The following is a 20,269-nucleotide window of genomic DNA, read 5'->3' on the forward strand; positions in this document are numbered from 1 at the left end:
ACGTCTCCATAAGGTCTCCATAGGGCTCCATAAAGAGATGGGGCCTAGAGTTTACGAGATGGAGGAGGAGGAAGAGGAATCAGACCAGCAGGATGTGGCTACGAAAGAAAGATTAGAAACTTTTGGAAACTGGTTGATCGAAAAGAAAAGGTGGTTGATTTCTGCAAAATACTGGTGGATATCAATAGATCAGGCAGCAAATGTGGAGAGGAATAAATAGACAATATTTAGGCCGAGCCCCTTTGGCATGCCTAGACTGTGTACTGTTCAGTTGTTGCCTGAACTGCAGAGTTCCTCCAGCATTTTGTGTGTATGTGTCCACATTTCCAGCAACAGCAGAATCTCTTGTGTTTTGTATCTGCATTTGTAAGAAGGTTCTACTTTGACATTAGACACGCGGAAAGTTTGCTGATATTAAGTGTATTGTTTATGGGAGCTGCTTCCTGCATTAAAAGAGCTGCTGAGTTTTCTACACAAAAAAACTGAGGTATGGACATGGAGCCGGTGCTTGCAGAAACTTTTAATGGCACCGTGATTACCCAGAAAGCTCTGCGCCACAATTTTCGCCTCCGCCGAAGCACCGATCGAATGCGCAGGCGTCAGGGCTGCGATGTTGCCGAATACTGCGCATGCGCATAGTACTCAAAAGGCCTTGAAAAATCGGTTCCAGGTAAGACAAGGTTTGTGGGCGAGTATTTTTTCAACACCGACTGCGGGATAATTGCTGTGAGTTCCGGACGCCGTGACCCGCAATCCCGGGACAGTCCTACTCTCGTCCCTCTCTCTCTCAGCCCTACCATCCGTACATGGGCCCCGGGGAGCTTCCGGCTGATGAGGGAATGGGAACCGATGGATCTCAGACAGAGCTGAGCTCCAGCTGTCTAAATGCAAGGATTGGGAACTCGGAGAAAGGGAACAAAATCTTTTACATCAGCTGTAGAGAAAATCACCTTTGTTCTTCCTCCAGTCACAAACGAGAAAATCTGCAGATGCTGGAAATCCGAGCAACACACACAAATTGCTGGAGGAACTCAGCATTAGTACTTTTTAACATAGATGCTGCCTGGCCTGCTGAGTTCCTCCAGCATTCTGTGTGTGTTGCTTGTTCTGCCTCCTCTTGTTCTGGACTTTTCTACCCATGAGAGCATGTTGTGACCCATTGTCTCTGGGTATACAAGTAGTTTTCACATCACAAATGTGCCAGACTCCAATGAGACAGATTACTGCCCTTCCCTTCATATTCATTGGCATTGCCATCAATGAGTTCACCACCGTCAGTTACCTGGGGGAGGGTTCAGGGGAAATATTTATGTACAATACAGAAACTGCTGTTACCTGTGTGTATTGTGGCAATGCAAAAGTTGCTGGAGAATTTGCAAGTGGGAGGAAGTAGAGTGATATTTGGAAATCTGACTTTTTAAAGCGTCGTTTAGCAAGCAAATCAGAAATGGACAGTGTGCAAAAGCGGGAGTGAGGAAATCCTTCATAACCCTCTACAGGCCTGCTATATAGGTTGTGTGAGAGTGTAAATGAACTTGATCAAACCCAGAGGATATCAAAGTTCTTATTAACAGTGATTTACTAGCTGTTAAAATAAATATCTCTATTTAAAATTCAGTGTGCACATGTTGTCACTGGGTAAAAATTGCACACCACAAGATATTTTGGCAGACATTACAAATTAGACGGGACATTGGTGGGAAGGTGGGGGGACCTCCAGTGTCCTTGATGCCGTCACCTACAAGATGTGCATCCAGCTGCAGCTTGTAACCCTGCACATTAGGGAGTTGGAGCTGGAAATGAATGAATTCCAGATCATCTAGGAGTCGAAGGGAGTGATTGATATGACATGAAGAGAGGTGAGTTGCACCCAAGGTGCAGGAAACTGGGTGAGAGTCAGGAAGGGGAATGAGGTTAAATAGGCATCGCAGAGTACTCTTGTGGCTATCTCTCACAACAGCAGGTGGATCACTTTAAATACTGTTAGGGGGGATTTCCTAGCAGAGGAATCTCAAAGGGCTGGTAGGGGATTTGTTAGTTAGGGAATCAAAACTAGCAGAGAGCAAATATCCAAGTGGTAAGGCTTACTAGTGCTAGTGTGTGGTGGGGGTGGGTGTGTGGTTAAACTACAGTTGCAGAGGGGATTGGAGCCAGAATGCCAGAACAGATAGTGGAGAGGGTGAATTAAAATGACTTGTATCCTTAATATACATGAGGAGTAGAAATCTTTTCCATCCAAATGTGTAATGTGTAATTTCTAGTAATTTACAATAAATAGTTAGTACATAGGACAGGCATTAAAACATAGAAATACAATTGCATCAGTATGAATTAATCAGTCTGATGGCCTGGTGGAAGGAGCTGTCCAGGAGCCTGTTGGTCCTGGCTTTTATGCTGTGGTACTGTTCCCCAGATGGTTAGCAGCTGGAACAGTTTGTGGTTGGGGTGACTGAGCTCCCCAATGATCCTTAAGGCCTTTTTACACACCTTTATAAATGTCCTGAATAGTGGAAAGTTCACATCTACAGATGCACTGGGCTGTCCGCACCACTCTCTGTAGAGTCCTGCGATTAAGGGAAGTACAGTTTCCATACCAGGCAGTGATGCAGCCAGTCAGGATGCTCTCAATTGTGTCCCTGCAGAAGGATCTTAGGATTTGGGACCGATACCAAACTTCCTCAAGCATCTGAGGTGAAAGAGGCACAAAGCCACATACCACACAGCCAGTATGTACAGACCACATGAGATCCTCGGTGATGTTTATGCTGAGGAACTTAAAGCTGTTCACTCTCTCAACCCCAGGTGCATTGATGTCAATAGGGGTCAGCCTGTCTCCATTCCTCCTGTAATCAAAAACCAGTTCCCTTGTTTTTGTGACATTGAGGGAGAGGTTGCTTTCTTGACACCCAGACAGATGTTGTTCAGACAAAGTCAGCAATCACAAGGTTGAGCATGGTGCGATGAATGTGCTGAGCTGTGTATATCACAATGCAGGAAACATCACAGGAAAGCCAGATGAGCTCAGGGCATGAAATCATGATATTGTAGCCATTACTGGGACTTGCTTGCACCCAACAGTCTGAGGGATTTACAGGAACAAATTTGTAGAGAGATCGCAGACCATGCCAAGAAACAAAGGTTGATTCAGTAAGTGATTATAACTTTCCATATATTGACTGGGGCTCCCATATTTAAAAGGCCTAGATGAGGTAGAGTTTGTCAAATATGCCCTTAATCAGTACGTAGAACTCCTGATGTAGAAGTGTGCAATAGCTGTTACGGAATGATCCAGGGCTGGTGACAGAAATTAGTGATCATTGTTATGTACCCCATAACTGGGTTGCCAAACCAGCAGAAATGGACCACTTAGTTGGAGTCTGGATTACTGGAACTAAGAAAGTTTTATTAAAGAAATAAGTAACACAGTATTCTAATCGTAAGGATATAAATGCAATGGGTTAGCAATGATAAAACACACATGTACACAGAACTAGGATAATAGGATCAATCAAGCTCTATCGCAGTTTAGGGGTAAAATGATCAGTCTCAAGTGACGCAGAGTTCAGTTCAGCTCAGTACAGTTCGTGGCAATTGCTGTTGTGCCGTTGGAGAGAGAGAGCGAATGATGATATTCAAATCAGATTCAAACAGACCTTTGATGTTCCTTGCAGTTAGCTTTCGGGCGAGCCCTTTTTAATGTCTTCTGAGGTCATTGACTGTGACCCCTCCGTTCCAGATACGATCGTTCTTCCGCGGTGAACCCGGCACCCAGGCAAGGGCGGACACACACACCAGGTTCCCGCCGATCGTACCTTTTCACCCTGTGCATCTATGGTCGGTCCCGCGACCAGATCAACAAACTTCCACCAACTTGTGGGGGCACACCGCACTTCCAGGCTCTCGTGATCTCGTGGTCTCTTGCCTTAGCGAACCTGTTCCTTTTATCCCCCTGCTGGGGTATCGCCTGTCCATCAAACTTCAAAAACTTCAGGTTCAAAGCAACCGGTCTGTCAATACTCGGAACTGTGTCTCTTTTCGTTAATCTCTCTCCTCTCTCATTAACATTTTGAACGCTTCTCCCTTTGTCTCTCTTATTTCTCTCATCAGTATCAATCTTCTGATAACTTGGTTTTTCGTCACACCCCTACCCTTCAAAGGATTTTTACCGGGGTAAAAATTATAGGCATGAATACATTATTAGATACACACTAATATACAGGGTCATCAGCTATTCGGCTAATACAGAGAACTTTAAGTTGTCAACACCTTGACAGACAGTCAGCAATCACCTTTCCGTTCCTTTTATATGTGTTATTTTGATATCCTCTAAGACCAGGCTCCAACTTAGCAAACCTCATAGTGGCCAAAAACACTAATGAGTCGTGATCAGTGTAACTTCTCAGTGGTTTTCGTCCCGGACACAGGTAACAAGGGTCGTCCCATACCAACTTAGCATTCTTTGGCAAGAGCTTAGTAAGAGGGAGGGTAATATCCGCAAAGTTTTTGCAAGACTTCCGATAGTACCCCACCATCCCCAAGAACCTTCTCAGGGCTCCCTTGTCTGTTAGGGTGGGGACTTCAGAGATATCCCGCACCTTAGCCTGCATCGGTGCCAGCTGCCCCTGTCTTACCACAAATCCCAGATAAGTGATCTTTCCGTGGCTGAATTCACTTTTTGCGAGGTTCACTGTCAGGCTGGCTTCAAACAGCTTTTTAAGCAGTGCCACACTGTACTCCTCCCACGTGTCACTCCAGACCACTAAATCGCCAATGTACGCTTCTGCGCTCTTTAGCCCTTTTGTCACTGAATTAATCATCCTATAGGGGTGTTGCTCACTAGGCTAATCTGATGTGACGACAACACCATGTCCCGGCTCTTTGCATCGCCATGGGGCATCCGGACATACGTGTGCGTGCCGTTTAATTAGCTTTATTGGCAGCAGCTCGCTTTGTTCGGGGGTTAAGTGAGAGAACTCATCAGCAAAACCGGCCAAAACAATAGAGTTCTCCCATCTGGCCGGCACCACACTTATCTTTTCAAAATGGGTCTTCCCCTTATCAGGTGGCACCCTAGCCTCATTAATTTTCGTGATAACACCGACTAGGTTTGTTCGCCTATCGTGGCAAGCTGTTAACATATCAATAGCCTGTAATTGTGTTAGCTCACGTGTACAATAGTCAAATCTGCGGGCACGGTACGTGGTCTCCATTTCCTCATTAGTACTCCCTCCTTCACGTAATAGCCCACTGGCTTCCTTTTTAATTCTGCTTCAGAGAGAGCTGTCTCCGCCAAAACCATCAGCTCCTCGTCTGGCTCCTGTGCCTGTACAAACTCCTTCCTTGCTAATGATAAGTCTACCTTAACTTCCGTTTCACTACGCAAACAACAGGAATTCTGCAGATGCTGGAAATTCAAGCAACACACATCGAAGTTGCTGGTGAACGCAGCAGGCCAGGCAGCATCTCTAGAAAAACGCAAACAACAGGAATTCTGCAGATGCTGGAAAAAACGTAAACAACGTCCTGACGGAGGGTCTTGGCCTGAAACATCGACTGTACCTCTCCCTAGAGATGCTGCCTGGCCTGCTGCGTTCACCAGCAACTTTGATGTGTGTTCTGTTTCACTACGCTGCTTCTTTTCACTTTCTAACCCCTTCTGACACAAGGCTGGTAAAAACGTCTCAGCCAAAGCTATATTAGCTTCGGCAGCCTTTCTGGACGTGCGCCGAGTCACTGCGCAAACGGGATAAACCTGTGAGTCCATGGCCGGGGCCTCAATGCTGGCAGGCTGACTTGTCAGTCTTTCTGCTGGGTACACCTCTCTGCCGGCGAGGTCATTACCGAGTAAGACCTCCACGTCTTCCATCGGTAGTTCGGGCCTCACCCCGATCGTGACCGGTCCAGAGACCAAGTCGCTTTTTAGGTGTATCTGGTGCAAAGATACTGCTTCAGTCCCTTTCCCAATGCCTTTTATCACCCTGACCTCCCCAGTCTGGGTCTCTGAACTAAAGTCTAACACATTCTTTAATATCAATGACTGACAAGCTCCAGTGTCTCTCCAGATCCGCACTGGAACTGGGTTTAGCCCCTCCCTCACCGACACCAATCCGGCCGAGATAAACCTCTCGCGCCCTTCCTGAACTTTATCAGACCTCTTCTCCCCTAGCGGTTTGTTTACCAGCTCAATACAGCCAGTCGGAACCGCCGTTTTTCCTTTCCCCGTCTCCTTCTTTGGGGCAAAGCACCTGGACGCAAAGTGTCTGACTTTCCCACAATTATAGAAACATAGAAACATAGAAAATAGGTGCAGGAGTAGGCCATTCGGCCCTTCAAGCCTGCACCGCCATTTATTATGATCATGGCTGATCATCCAACTCAGAACACCGCCCCAGCCTTCCCTCCATACCCCCTGAACCCCGTAGCCACAAGGGCCATATCTAACTCCCTCTTAAATATAGCCAATGAACTGGCCTCAACTGTTTCCTGTGGCAGAGAATTCCACAGATTCACCACTCTCTGTGTGAAGAAGTTTTTCCTAATCTCGGTCCTAAAAGGCTTCCCCTCTATCCTCAAACTGTGACCCCTCGTTCTGGACTTCCCCAACATCGGGAACAATCTTCCTGCATCTAGCCTGTCCAATCCCTTTAGGATCTTATATGTTTCAATCAGATCCCCCCTCAATCTTCTAAATTCCAACGAGTACAAGCCCAGTTCATCCATTCTTTCTTCATATGAAAGTCCTGCCATCCCAGGAATCAATCTGGTGAACCTTCTCTGTACTCCCTCTATGGCAAGGATGTCTTTCCTCAGATTAGGGGACAAAAACTGCACACAATACTCCAGGTGTGGTCTCACCAAGGCCTTGTACAACTGCAGTAGTACCTCCCTGCTCCTGTACTCAAATCCTCTCGCTATAAATGCCAGCATACCATTTGCCTTTTTCACCGCCTGCTGTACCTGCATGCCCACTTTCAATGACTGGTGTATAATGACACCCAGGTCACGTTGCACCTCCCCTTTTCCTAATCGGCCACCATTCAGATAATAATCTGTTTAACTATTATTGCCACCAAAGTGGATAACTTCACATTTATCCACATTAAATTGCATCTGCCATGAATTTGCCCACTCACCCAACCTATCCAAGTCACCCTGCATCCTCTTAGCATCCTCCTCACAGCTAACACTGCCACCCAGCTTCGTGTCATCCGCAAACTTGGAGATGCTGCATTTAATTCCCTCATCCAAGTCATTAATATATATTGTAAACAACTGGGGTCCCAGCACTGAGCCTTGCGGTACCCCACTAGTCACCGCCTGCCATTCTGAAAAGGTCCCGTTTATTCCCACTCTTTGCTTCCTGTCTGCTAACCAACTCTCCACCCACACCAATACCTTACCCCCAATACCGTGTGCTTTAAGTTTGCACACTAATCTCCTGTGTGGGACCTTGTCAAAAGCCTTCTGAAAATCCAAATATACCACATCCATTGGTTCTCCCCTATCCACTCTACTAGTTACATCCTCAAAAAATTCTATGAGATTCGTCAGACATGATTTTACTTTCACAAATCCATGCTGACTTTGTCCGATCATTTCACCGCTTTCCAAATGTGCTGTTATCACATCCTTGATAACTGACTCCAGCAGTTTCCCCACCACCGACGTTAGGCTAACCGGTCTATAATTCCCCGGTTTCTCTCTCCCTCCTTTTTTAAATAGTGGAGTTACATTAGCCACCCTCCAATCCTCAGGAACTAGTCCAGAATCTAACGAGTTTTGAAAAATTATCACTAATGCATCCACTATTTCTTGGGCTACTTCCTTAAGCACCCTGGGATGCAGACCATCTGGCCCTGGGGATTTATCTGCCTTCAATCCCTTCAATTTACCTAACACCACTTCCCTTCTAACATGTATTTTGCTCAGTTCCTCCATCTCACTGGACCCTCTGTCCCCTACTATTTCTGGAAGATTATTTATGTCCTCCTTAGTGAAGACAGAACCAAAGTAATTATTCAACTGGTCAATTATAACATACGACCCCAAGAGACTTCCTACCAAACTGCTCCCGGTCTACCTTATCCTTCTCACTAGCCCCCGGCTTACTTTCTGACTTTTCTGGCGGACTCTCCCCGCCGTCCTGACTACTCTTCTGGTAGCCTTTACTCGGGGCAAACTTCGTTTTATGTGTCAACGCGTACTCATCCGCTAACTTAGCAGTTGCGGCTAAAGTGTCTGCCTCTTTCTCATCTAGGTAGGGTCTCATACCTTCAGGGACACAACCTTTAAACTGCTCAGTCAGGATCAGCTGTAGCAGTCTGTCATAATCCCCATTGACCCCTTTCGAGGCGCACCAACGCTCACAATACACCTGCATCTCACGGGCAAACTCTAAATACGTGTGGCCCCACTGCTTCCTCGCATTCCGGAACCTCTGCCGGTATGTCTCCGGGACCAACTCATAAATCCTGAGTATGGCCTCTTTCACCACCTCATACCTCTGGGCATCTTCTGCGGACGAAGCCGAGTAAGCTTGTTGGGCTTTTCCTTTAAGTACACTCTGAAGCAAAACAGCCCACCTATCCCTCGGCCAGTCCTGACTTGCAGCAACTTTTTCAAAATGGAGAAAGTACCGATCAACATCGGTCTCCTCAAATGGGGGAACCAGCCTAACCTCCTGGGTCGCCCTGAACCCTCCACCTTGGTTCGGCATGGGCCCCTGTGCTATCATCATCTTTAACTTCTCCAGCTCAAATTCTCTTTCCCTCTGTTTCTCTCTCGCTTCTCGTTCTAACTGCCTGTCCCTCTCTTCTCGCTCCAACTGCCTGTCCCTCTCTTCTTGCTCCAACTGTTCTATTCTCTCTTCACGTTCTAACTGCTTCTCTTCTCGCTCCAGCTGCTTTACCCGGAACTCGTGCTCGAGTCTCAGTTTTTCAATCTGCAGCTGTACTGCTTCTCCTCCAGGTTTGCTCATAGATACCACTTCCAGCTCCCCTTGGGGAAACACACCTTTAGATACATAATGCTCTGTGATAGCTCTGTGCATCTCCACTCTCCTCATTGTCGACTTCCCCTTAAAAAGATTCAACCGTTTGGCCACAGCTGCCAATTCCGCTTTCCTGGCATCCTCGAATGCCTCCGCGGTCTGCGCCTTTAGAAATTCCTCAATCTCCATTTCTGCTGTTTGCCTTTTCTTTCTTTTGGGAATTTTAACCCAATCAATTTACCGCGTCCCAAATTTAGCGTTCAAAATCCCGGACGAGAACCCCACTTATGTTACGTACCCGGTAACTGGGTTGCCAAACCAGCAGAAATGGATCACTTAGTTGGAGTCTGGATTACTGGAAATAAGAAAGTTTTATTAAAGAAATAAGTAACACAGTACTCTAATCGTAAGGATATAAATGCAACGGGTTAGCAATGATAAAACACACGTACACAGAACTAGGATAATAGGATCAATCAAGCTCTATCGCAGTTTAGGGGTAAAATGATCAGTCTCAAGTGACACAGAGTTCAGTTCAGCTCAATACAGTTCGCAGCAATCGCTGTTGTGCCGTTGGAGAGAGAGAGAGCGAATGATGATATTCAAATCAGATTCAAACAGACCTTTGATGTTCCTTGCAGTTAGCTTTCGGGCGAGTCCTTTTTAATGTCTTCTGAGGTCACCGACTGTGACCCCTCTGTTCCGGATACGATCGTTCTTCCGCAGTGAACCCGGCACCCAGGCAAGGGCGGACACACACACCAGGTTCCCGCCGAATGTACCTTTTCACCCTGTGCGTCTATGGTCGGTCCCGCAACCAGACCTCCAAAACTCCCACCAACTTGTGAGGGGACACCGCACTTCCAGGGTCTCGTTATCTCGTGGTCTCTTGCCTTAGCGAACCTGTTCCTTTTATCCCCCTGCTGGGGTATCGCCTGTCCATCAAACTTCAAACGGTTCAGGTTCAAAGCAACCGGTCTGACAATACTCGGAACTGTGTCTCTTTTCGTTAATCTCTCTCGTCTCTCATTAACATTTTGAACGCTTCTCCCTTTTGTCTCTCTTATCTCTCTCAACAGCATCAATCTTCTGATAACTTGGTTTTTTGTCACATCATAATGCCATGAGATTCAAAGTAAATATGGAAAAAGAGATGTCTGGACCATGGGTTGAAATTCTAAGTTGGAGAAAGGTTAATTTTGATGGTATCAGAAAGGATCTAGAGGAACAAATTTGTAGACAGATTGCAGACTATGCCAAGAAACAAATGTTGGTATAGTAAGTGGTTTTAACTTTCCAAGTATTGACTGGGTCTCCCATACTGTAAAAGGTCTAGCTGGGGTAGAGTTTGTCAAATGTGCCCTTAATCAGCATGTAGAATTCCCAACGTACAAGTGTGCAATAAGCTATAAGGAAATGATCCAGGGCTGGTGACAGAAATTAGTGTCTGGGAACACTCTGTATCTAGTGATCATAATGCCATGAGATTTTAAGTAAATATGGAAAAGAGGGAGCATTTTAGGTGCTTGAAAGTGTATACCGAGGGGATGTCAGGGGTGAGTTTTTCACACACAGAGTGGTGGGTGAGTGGAATGTGCTGCCAGCAGCGGTGGTCGAGGCGGATACAAGAGGGTCTTTTAACAGCCTCTTAGATAGGTACATGGAGCTCAGAAAAATAGAGGGCTATGTGTTAGGGAAATTCCAGGCAGTTTCTAGAGTAGGTTACATGGTCGGCACAACTTTGTGGCCTGAAGGGTGTGTAATATGTTGTAGGTTTCTATGTTCTATGTTAAACAGCGAAACAACATTGGCTGTTCTCCAATCCTCTGGTACCTCCCACATCACCAAGGATGATTCAATTATCTCTGCTACGGGCCCTGACAACTTCTGCACTTACCTCCCGTAGGGTCCGAGGGAGCACCTTGTTGTGCCCTGGAGATTTATCCACCCTAATCTGCCTCAGGATTGCAAACATCTCCTCTTCTTTAATCTGTACGGGGTCCATGATTTTAATGCTGCTTTTCCACACTCCCATAGACCCATCACCTGAGTAAATAGAGATGAAAAAAATATCTAAGATCTCCCCCATCTGCTTTGGTTCTACACATGGATTGCCGTTCCGGTCTTCCAGAGGACCAACTTTGTGCCTTGTAATCCTTTTGCTCTTAATCTATCTCTCCTTTTGCTATTAATCTATCTCTAGAATCCCTGAGAATTATCCTTCGTCTTTTCTGTGCGGACAATGTCATGCCTTCTTTTAGCCATCCTGATTTATTTCTTATTTGTTCTCTTGCATTTCTTATACTCCATAAGAACCTGCCTGCCTATTCCTGTTGTGCAACTCCGTTTTGTGCTTCACCAGGGTCTCAATATCGCTTGAAAACCAAGGTTCCTTACAGTTTCTATCTTTACCTTTTATTCTGACAAGCACATACCTGCTTTGCACTTCCAAAATTTCGCCTTGAAGGCCTCCCACTTACCAAGCACACTTTTGCCATAAAGCAGCCTGTCCCAATCCACAGTTGCCAGATCCTAGTGTCATAATTCCAGGTGTTGATCCATGCCCTGAACACATCTGCCTTTCCTATACTGCTCCTTGTATTGAAATATACCGGGCTCAGTGTATTCACTGCACCATGCTCAACTTTTTCATTCCTGACTTTGTCGGAGGTCTGCACAACATCTGTCTCCACAACCCATCCACTATCTGTCTGTTATTCAGACTCCCATTCCCCCTGCAACTTTAGTTTAACTCCCCCTTCCCCACCTCCCACCATGCAGCTTGATCACCCCTTTGGCTTTTCATCTCCCAGATCAATAAAAAGGAGGTGCATACCAGGTACAGGCAAATGGGAACAAATGGGGTACTTATGAAATACAGGAAATTCAAGTGAACACTTATGAAAGAAATAAAAGAAGGCATGAGGTTGCCCCAGCAGACAAGGTGAAGGAGAATCACACATTGCTCTGCAACGACACTGCTGCCAAGCTGTATCGGCCCTTGCCCTTCCCTTGGACAACATCGATGGCGTGGAGAGGGGAGACTTGCAGCATGGGCAACTGCTGGTCTTCCATACATCCTTGCCCAGGCCTGTGCCCTGGAAACCTTCCAAGGTGCAAATCCATGGTCTCACGAGACTAACGATGCCTATTTAATTTAAGTGATGGGTGACAGATTGGAGCACAGCCAATGTTGCTCCGCTGTTCAAGAAGGGCTCTAAAATAAACTAGGAAATTATACGTTGGTGAGTCTGACATCAGTAGTGGGAAAGTTATTGGAATGTGTGTGCAGGAACCGGATATATAAGTATTTGGATCGATGTGGACTGATTAAGGATAGGCAGCATGGCTTTGTGCATGGTAGGTTATGTCTGTCCAATCTTTTAGAGTTTCTCGAGGAAGTTATCAGGAAAGTGGATGAAGGCAAGGCAGTGGATGTTGTCTACATGGACTTTAGCAAGGCACTTGACAAAGTCTCATATGGGAGGTTGGTCAAGAAGGTTCAGTCACTCAGCATTCAAGATGAGATAGTCAATTGGATGAGTCACTGTCTTTGGGAGAAGTCAGAGTGTGATAGCAGATGGTTGTCTCTCTGACCGGAGGCCTGTGACTAGTGGTGTGCCACAGGGATCAGTGCTGGATCTGTTGTTGTTTGTCATCTATATCAGCAATCTGGATGTTAACATGGTTAGCTGGTTCAGCAAATTTGTGGATGACACCAAGACTGGGGGTGTAGTGGACAGCGAGGAAGACTATCATGGCTTGCAGTGTGATCTGGATTGGCTGGAAAAATGGGTTGAGAAATGGAAAATGGAATTTAATGGAGACAAGTGCAAGGTGTTGCACTTTGGTAGGACCTAGGTCTTACACAGTGACTGGTAGGGCACTGAGGAGTGTTGTAGAAGTATGGGATCTGGGAAAATAGGTCCATGATTCACTGAAAGTGGTGTCACAGTTAGATAGGGAGGGAAAGAAAGATTTTGGCACATTGGCCTTCATAAACCAAAGTACTCAGTACAGGATGTTATGTTGACGTTGTACAAGACGTTGGTGAGGCCTAATTTGGAGTATTGTGTGCAGTTTTGGTCACCAACCTACAGGAAAGATGTAAAAGAGGCTGAAAGAGTTCAGAGAAAATTCGCAAGGATGTTGCCACATCTAGAGGACTTGGGTTATGAGGAAAGATTGAACAGGTCAGGATTTTATTCCTTGGAACATAAAAGATTAAGGGGAGATTTGATGGAGGTATACCATTATTATGAGGGGTATAGGTAGGTTAATGCAAGCTGGCTTTTACCACTGAGATTGGGTGGGACTACAACCAGAGGCCATGGGTTAAGGGTGAAAGGTGAAATGTTAAGGGGAATATGAGGGGAAACTTCTTCACACAGATGGTCATCCGGATGTGGAATGAGCAGCCAGCACAAGTGGTGCATGCGAGCTCAATTTCAACATTTAAGAGGTTTGTACAGGTACCTGGATGATAAGGGTATGGGAGTAGACTAAGATTCGCTCGAATTCCTTTTAACAGCTGTGCGCACCAACCATTCATCTCAGCAGGAATTTTCTACATGGCGTTAAAACTGTGGCACTTTAAGTAATAATATATAAAAGAAAATCCCAACTGCACGTCAAGAAAGACTATTTGTGTGAGAGTGTTTCAGTTACTGGGGCCAGGAACCCATGCAGCTCAGTGGGAACAGGGAATAATACCAATGGAGAGAGTCAAACTGAGCCAGGTCACAGATTGGAGATGGCAGAAATGCCCCATTCTTATAGAGACAGGAAGAGCATCAGAGAATTTGGTCATTCCAGATACCAGCATTGTGTCCAGTTAGAAGATGATTTCTCTCTCCAACTTGGGTTGAAACTCACTGTAACAGTGTGATGCCAGATCAGACCGTGGCAAATCAAGTGATCTCATCTGAAATGTTGTCCTACACCCATTAACGGATTTTTAAAATCCTTTTACAGGTTAAAGAGGAGAAGGAATTTGTCTCCAGGAAACTCCAATACGGAATCTCCAACACGGCACATCATTTTTGCTGTCTCTTTGTGGATATTCACACCGGGCAGAGGCTGGCCATCTACTGAACTTCTGGGAAAGGATTCACTTGGTCACCTGAAGAAATGGCTCACCTGCAAGTTCACACCGGGGAGCTGCTGTTCACCTGCTCAGACTGTGGGAAGGGGTTCACTCGGTCATCCAACCTACAGAGTCACCAGCGAGTTCACACCGGGGAGAGGCTAGTCACCTGCTCAGACTGTGGGAAGGGATTCACTTGCTCATCTAAACTGAAGGTACATCAGCGAGTTCACACTGGAGAGAGGCCGTTCACTTGCTCAGACTGTGGGAAGGGTTTCACTTGCTTATCCCAACTGAATGTACACCAGCGAGTTCACACCGGGGAGAGGCCGTTCACCTGCTCAGACTGTGGGAAGGGATTCATTCGGTCATCTGACCTGATGGCTCACCAGCGAGTTCATACCGGGGAGCGGCCATTCGCCTGCTCAGACTGTGGGAAGGGATTCACTTGCTCATCTAAACTGAAGGTACATCAGCGAGTTCACACTGGAGAGAGGCCGTTCACCTGCTTAGACTGTGGGAAGAGATTCACTCAGTCATCCGACCTACAGAGTCACCAGCGAGTTCACACTGGGGAGAGGCCGTTCACCTGCTCAGACTGTGGGAAAGGATTCACTTTGTCATCTCACCTACTGACACACCAGCGAGTTCACTCTGGGGAGTTCACCTGCTCTGAATGTGGGAAGGGATTCACTCAGTCATCCCACCTACAGAGACACCAGTCAGTTCACACTGGGGAGAGGCCATTCACCTGCTCAGACTGTGGGAAAGGATTCACTCAGTCATCCGACCTACAGAATCACCAGCGAGTTCACACTGGGGAGAGGCCATTCACCTGCTCAGACTGTGGAAAAGGATTCACTCAGTCATCCACCCTACGGAGTCACCAGCGAGTTCACACTGGGGAGAAGCCATTCACCTGTTCAGAATGTGGGAAGGGATTCACTTACTCATCTAAACTGAAGGTACATCAGCGATTTCACACTGGAGAGAGGCCATTCACCTGCTCAGACTGTGGGAAGGGATTCACTCAGTCATCCGACCTACAGAGTCACCAGCGAGTTCACACTGGGGAGAAGCCATTCACTTGCTCCGTCTGTGGGAAGAGATTCACTCATTCATCCAACCTGCAGAGACACCAGCGAGTTCACACTGGGGAGAAGCCGTTCATTTGCTCAGACTGTGGGAAGGGATTCACTCAGTCATCCCACCTACAGAAACACCAGTCAGTTCACACTGAGGAGAGGCCATTCACCTGCTGTAGCTTCAATCAGTAATCTAACCTTGTGACATGCTACTGGGTTCACACTGGGGAGGAATTTTCAATAAGCTGCATGCTGATATTTGTCCATCACCGTTGCTGAATGCAATTTCAGAGTGACTGTCGGTGCTGAACTCTGCAATTATTGCTGCTGCTCACCACACCCAGTTCTGCACCCTGGTCACTGGGCATGGGAGGAGTTTCTTCTGCTATATTCACCTTTAATGGGACTGGAGTTTAATATTCTGGATCTGAGACAAATAAATCAGTTCTATTTTAAACTCTGCCTCTGATACTTAGTGAATTTATAACACAACTAGTGTACAGTAGAGAGTCAACTCCGGCCGGCTGGACCTGGCCAGTGATTCTGTTCCATGACAGTCCTGTTAAATCCTCCCCTGTTGTTCACCTCTTGCTTTCCCTGTGGTGATGGGTTCCAAACAGTCACCACTCTGTGGGTGAAGAGGTTTCCCTTGAATTCTCTGCAGACTGAAGAAGTGGAGCTGACTGCAGTTCTGTCTGAGATGTTCATCACCCCTGAAATCTCTGGGCTGAGGAAGAATGACATTGGTAGTTAACCTCTTTATTCAGGGCTCATTTCCACATTATGGGTCATTTTCTCTGCTTTTAAAGGGTTGTTAGAAAACACCACTGCTCTCTAAAGACTGAAAGCAGAATGGGAAAGCATTGGTTGGATGTTCAATGGAGCAGGGTCAGAAACCAGAGGCGGGTCTGCACAGGGCAGACTTTGGGGCTGTGGACGATGGTCGGGGTAAGAACATATGATGAGGAGAAGGGAATCAGCAGCGGGGCATGGCAACAAATGACAGAGTAGCAACATTTGGAAGCTGATTGACAGAGAAAATCTTTCGATTGTCTGACTGATGACACAAACAATACCTGTAGTGAGGTGCTCCACTGGTCAAGGAACGTGTGTTGGGAATGGTTTATCTATTGAGGGGGTTGTTCCTGTTGTTTATCCTGTAATATTATATCTGGATGGTTATTATGGATTGTCCTATCTGAAATAATGTATTATCATATAATTTTTAAGATTTTGACTCTAAAACTGGATCAGGCTTGAATTTATGGTGCCTTTATGAAGTGATGGAGGTCATTCATGAGTTTATAATTTAAACCAAGATTTCGGTGAATGATATTTGCCACTTGATTGTACCTGTGTAAGTGATCAGATTGAGTTAAACTGCTGCAGGATCCTGGAATGTGTTGGATTGTGTCTGGTTTCTCTTGGCATTTCCTGCATTTATTGCCCTGTTTGTTTGTACTGTGTATATTTTTGATTTTTTTCTTCCTTTTTGTTAACCACTTTGTCCTGTATTTCTGGGAAGAGGTCTCCAACTCTCAGTCAGGTGCTCGATGCTTCCTTGTCACCATCTCGTCTGCTCAGATCAATGGGATGTCTCCCATGGAGGGTCATACTCATTCCACTGGTTAATGTTTTCTTCCACGGTGATGATTCATTTTTCTGAGTTAGCCTCTCATTTAAGTTTTCTGGTCTGTATTTTTTTATCACAATTGCATATACACACATGGAGTGTTGAATCCTGTTCAGTTTTGATGAAAATATATACTTAGAAGTTTTATCTGACTGTTGTGTGATTTTTTTTTTCATGTGTGTTATTTCTCTTCCTCCTTCTGTCCAAGCTGGTGTTAATCTAAGTGGGTCTCAGTGTAAATAGTTTTTTTCTAAAGTTGTCGTTTTGGTTCTTATTTATCTTTGTAAATTGGGACCAAGATACTTCCATAAAAAAAAAAGTTAATGCCGGTTTTGATGAAAGTGTTTATTACCCTTGTTGTATTTGTTAACTATTGAACTCTATTTGGCAGGTCTTTTTAAACCTTGAACTAAATTTTTTCAAATGTTTTCCGTATTTTGCACTACTTTTTATTTTCTTTGCTTGTTGATATTCCAGTACGTGGGTGTCCAGAGTCCCGACGAAGGGTCTTGGCCTGAAATATTGATTCCCATCCATAGATGCTGCCTGACATGCTGAGCTGCTCCAGCACTTTGTGTGTAGTTCTCTAGATTTCTAGCATCTGCCGGTCCTCTTGTTTCCCAGATACTTACTGTATATGTTTCTTGAGAGAACAAGCCAAGAACAAGCTGGTGGTGGGGTTGTGTGGCTCTATTGGTAAAATATTAAATAAAATCATTAGAAAGAGGTGGCATAGGGTTGGAAGGTGTAGAATCTGTGGATAGGATTAAGGAACAGCAAATTTAAAATAAAAATCCCTGATGGGAATTGTATAGAGACCCCCAAACAGTAGTAAGTATGTGGTGCACAAATTACAAAGGGAGATAGAAAATGTGTTACAATAGTCATGGGGGATTGTCATGCAGGTGATTAGGAAAATTAGGATGGGGTTGGTCTCAAAAGGAGGAATTCCAAGAATGCCTGCAAAATGCTTTTTTAGAGCAGCTCGTGGTTGAGCCCACTTGGGGATCAGCTATTCTGGATTGGGTGTTGTAATGAACCAGAATTAATTCGGTCACTTAAGTTTAAAGAACCCTTCGGGGCAAGTGATCTTAATCTGATCAAGTTCACCCTGACAATAGAGAAGGAGAAGCTAAAGTCAGATGTGGAATAAAGAGAATTAGAGAGGCATGAGAGTAGAATTGGTCAAAATTGATTTGAAAGGAACACAGGCAGGGATGAAAACAGAGTAGCAATGGCTGGAATTTCTGGAAGCAATTCAGAAGGCACAGGATATACACATCACAAAGAGGAAGTAGTATTCTGAAGGTAAGGTCACAAAACCGTGTCTGATAAGAGAAACTAAAGACAACATAAAAACCAAACAGAGGGCATAGAGCAAAAATTTCTAGCAAGTTAGAGGATTGGGAAGCTTTTAAAAACCAACAGCATGCAACTAAAATAATTAAGAAGGAAAAGATGGAATACATAGGTGAGCTAGCCAGTAATATTAAAGAGGATACAAAATTTTTCTTCAGGTACATATAGTAAAAGAGAGGCGGAAGTGGATATCAAACCACTGAAAAATGGTGCTGGAGAGGTGGTAATGGGGTGGGGTGCAAGTTGATGGCAGATGAACTGAATAAGCATTGTACATCACTCTTATCTGTCGAAGACACTGGCAGGAATATGGAATTCCCAGATGTCAGTGGTCAGAATGTGTAAAGTTACATTACTCGGGAGAAGGTTCTTGGGAAACAAAGATGGTCTGAAGGTAAGTAGGTTACCTGGACCAAATGGTGTACACCCCAGAGATCTGAAAGTGGTGGCTGAAGAAATGTGGAGGCATTAGCAATACTCCTTTGAGAATCGTTAAGGAAATTATATCCTAAGAAGTTTTTTCCTTCACTACTCCCTCTCTCTCAGTTTCATCTATCACCTACAACTTCTTCCACCCTTTTCACCCCCACACTTCTTGCTCTGATGTCTCATCTTTTTTTTCCCAGTCCTGATGAAGGGTCTCGGCCTGAAACGTCAACTGTTTACTATTTCCCATGTAAGTAGCAGTATAAGACCATAAGACATAGGAGTAGAATTAGGCCATTCAGCCCATCGAGTCTGCTCCGCTGTTCTATCATGTCTGATCCCGGTTCTCGCTCAACCCCATGCACCTGCCTCCTTGGCATATCCTGTAATGCCCTGACTGATCAGCAAACTATTAGCTTCTGCCTTAAATGTACCCACAGACTTGGCCTCCATCGCCATCTGTGTCAGAGAATTCCACAGATTCACTGCTCTCTGACTAAATAAAATCCTCCTTAACTACTCTAAAATGTCGCTCCTCAGTTTTGAGGCTGTGCCCTCTGTTATGGCTACCCCCACCATACGAAAAGTCCTCTCCTCATCCACACTATCTAGACCTTTCCACCTTTGGTGGGTTTCAGTGAGATTTACCCCCCCACCACCCATATTTATTAAACATAGGTCAGTGCAGGAGTACAGACCCAAGGCTGGCAAACGCTCCTCATATCTTAACCCCTTCATTCCCGGATCATCTTCTTGAACATCCTCTGGACTCTCTCCAATGACAACACACATTTTCTAGGGTAAGGACATGTTCAGCACAGCTTTGTGAGCTGAAGGGCCTGTATTGTGTTGCAGGTTTTCCATGTTTCTAAGGTGCTGCACGTGAAGCTGCTTAACAAGGTCACAGGAAAGATACTAGTATGGATAGAAGATTGGCTGACTGACAAGGGAGAAAGAGTCAGAATAATGTGGAGAATTCTGTTTTGCTGTCGGTACTAATGGTGCTCCATAGGGGTCAGTATTGAGACAGCATCTTTTCATGTTAAATCTGAATGATATGGATGATGGAATTGATACCTTGGTGACGAACTTTGCAGTTGATACAATGGTAAGTACGGTACAGGTAGTTCAGAGCAAAGCGGCAGTCTGCAGGACTTCGATAGGTTTGGAGAACAGGCAACGAAGTAGCATATGAAATGCAGTGTATGTAAGTATACACTGGTAGAAAGAATAAGGGCGTAGAAAAAAAGTAAATGGGAGAAAATTAAAAAAATAAGAGGTGCATAGGTACTTGGGAGTCCTTGAGCAGGAGACCCTAAAGGTTTGCTTGCAGATTGAGTTGATTAAGGATGACAACTGTAATGTTAGCATATAAGAGCAAGGATGTGACACTGTAGCTTTATAACGCATTGCTCAGATCGCTCTTGGTGCATTGTGAGCAGTTTCCGACCTCCAATCTGAGAAGAAGATGTGCTCGTATTGGAGCAGGTCCGGAGAAGGTGCACGAGAATGATTCCAGGAATGAAAGGGTTAACATATGAGGAGCATTAGATGGCTTTGACCCTGTACTCGCTGGTCTAGAAGAAAGAGAGGGGATCTCATTGAAACCTATTAAATATTGAAGAGCCTCAACAGAGTGGCTATGAAGAAGATGCACCCTATACTGTGAGTCTGGGACCAGAAGCCACGGG

At 45.3% G+C, this 20,269-nt stretch overlaps 1 long non-coding RNA gene and 1 pseudogene across 1 annotated transcript in view; one reads left to right on the top strand and one right to left on the bottom strand.

The window, feature by feature from the left end:
• Positions 1-631: 631 nt before the first annotated feature.
• The window catches only part of LOC140210912 (uncharacterized), an 88,651-nt pseudogene continuing 69,013 nt past the window's right edge, over positions 632-20,269 (top strand).
• The window catches only part of LOC140210917 (uncharacterized), a 44,990-nt gene continuing 34,026 nt past the window's right edge, over positions 9,306-20,269 (bottom strand). The window contains exon 3 of the long non-coding RNA XR_011889336.1: positions 9,306-11,035. This is a non-coding gene — a long non-coding RNA (uncharacterized lncRNA). The remainder of the gene's footprint in view (positions 11,036-20,269) is intronic.

This window comes from Mobula birostris, chromosome 16, assembly GCF_030028105.1.
Source record: "Mobula birostris isolate sMobBir1 chromosome 16, sMobBir1.hap1, whole genome shotgun sequence".
NCBI lineage: Eukaryota > Metazoa > Chordata > Chondrichthyes > Myliobatiformes > Myliobatidae > Mobula > Mobula birostris.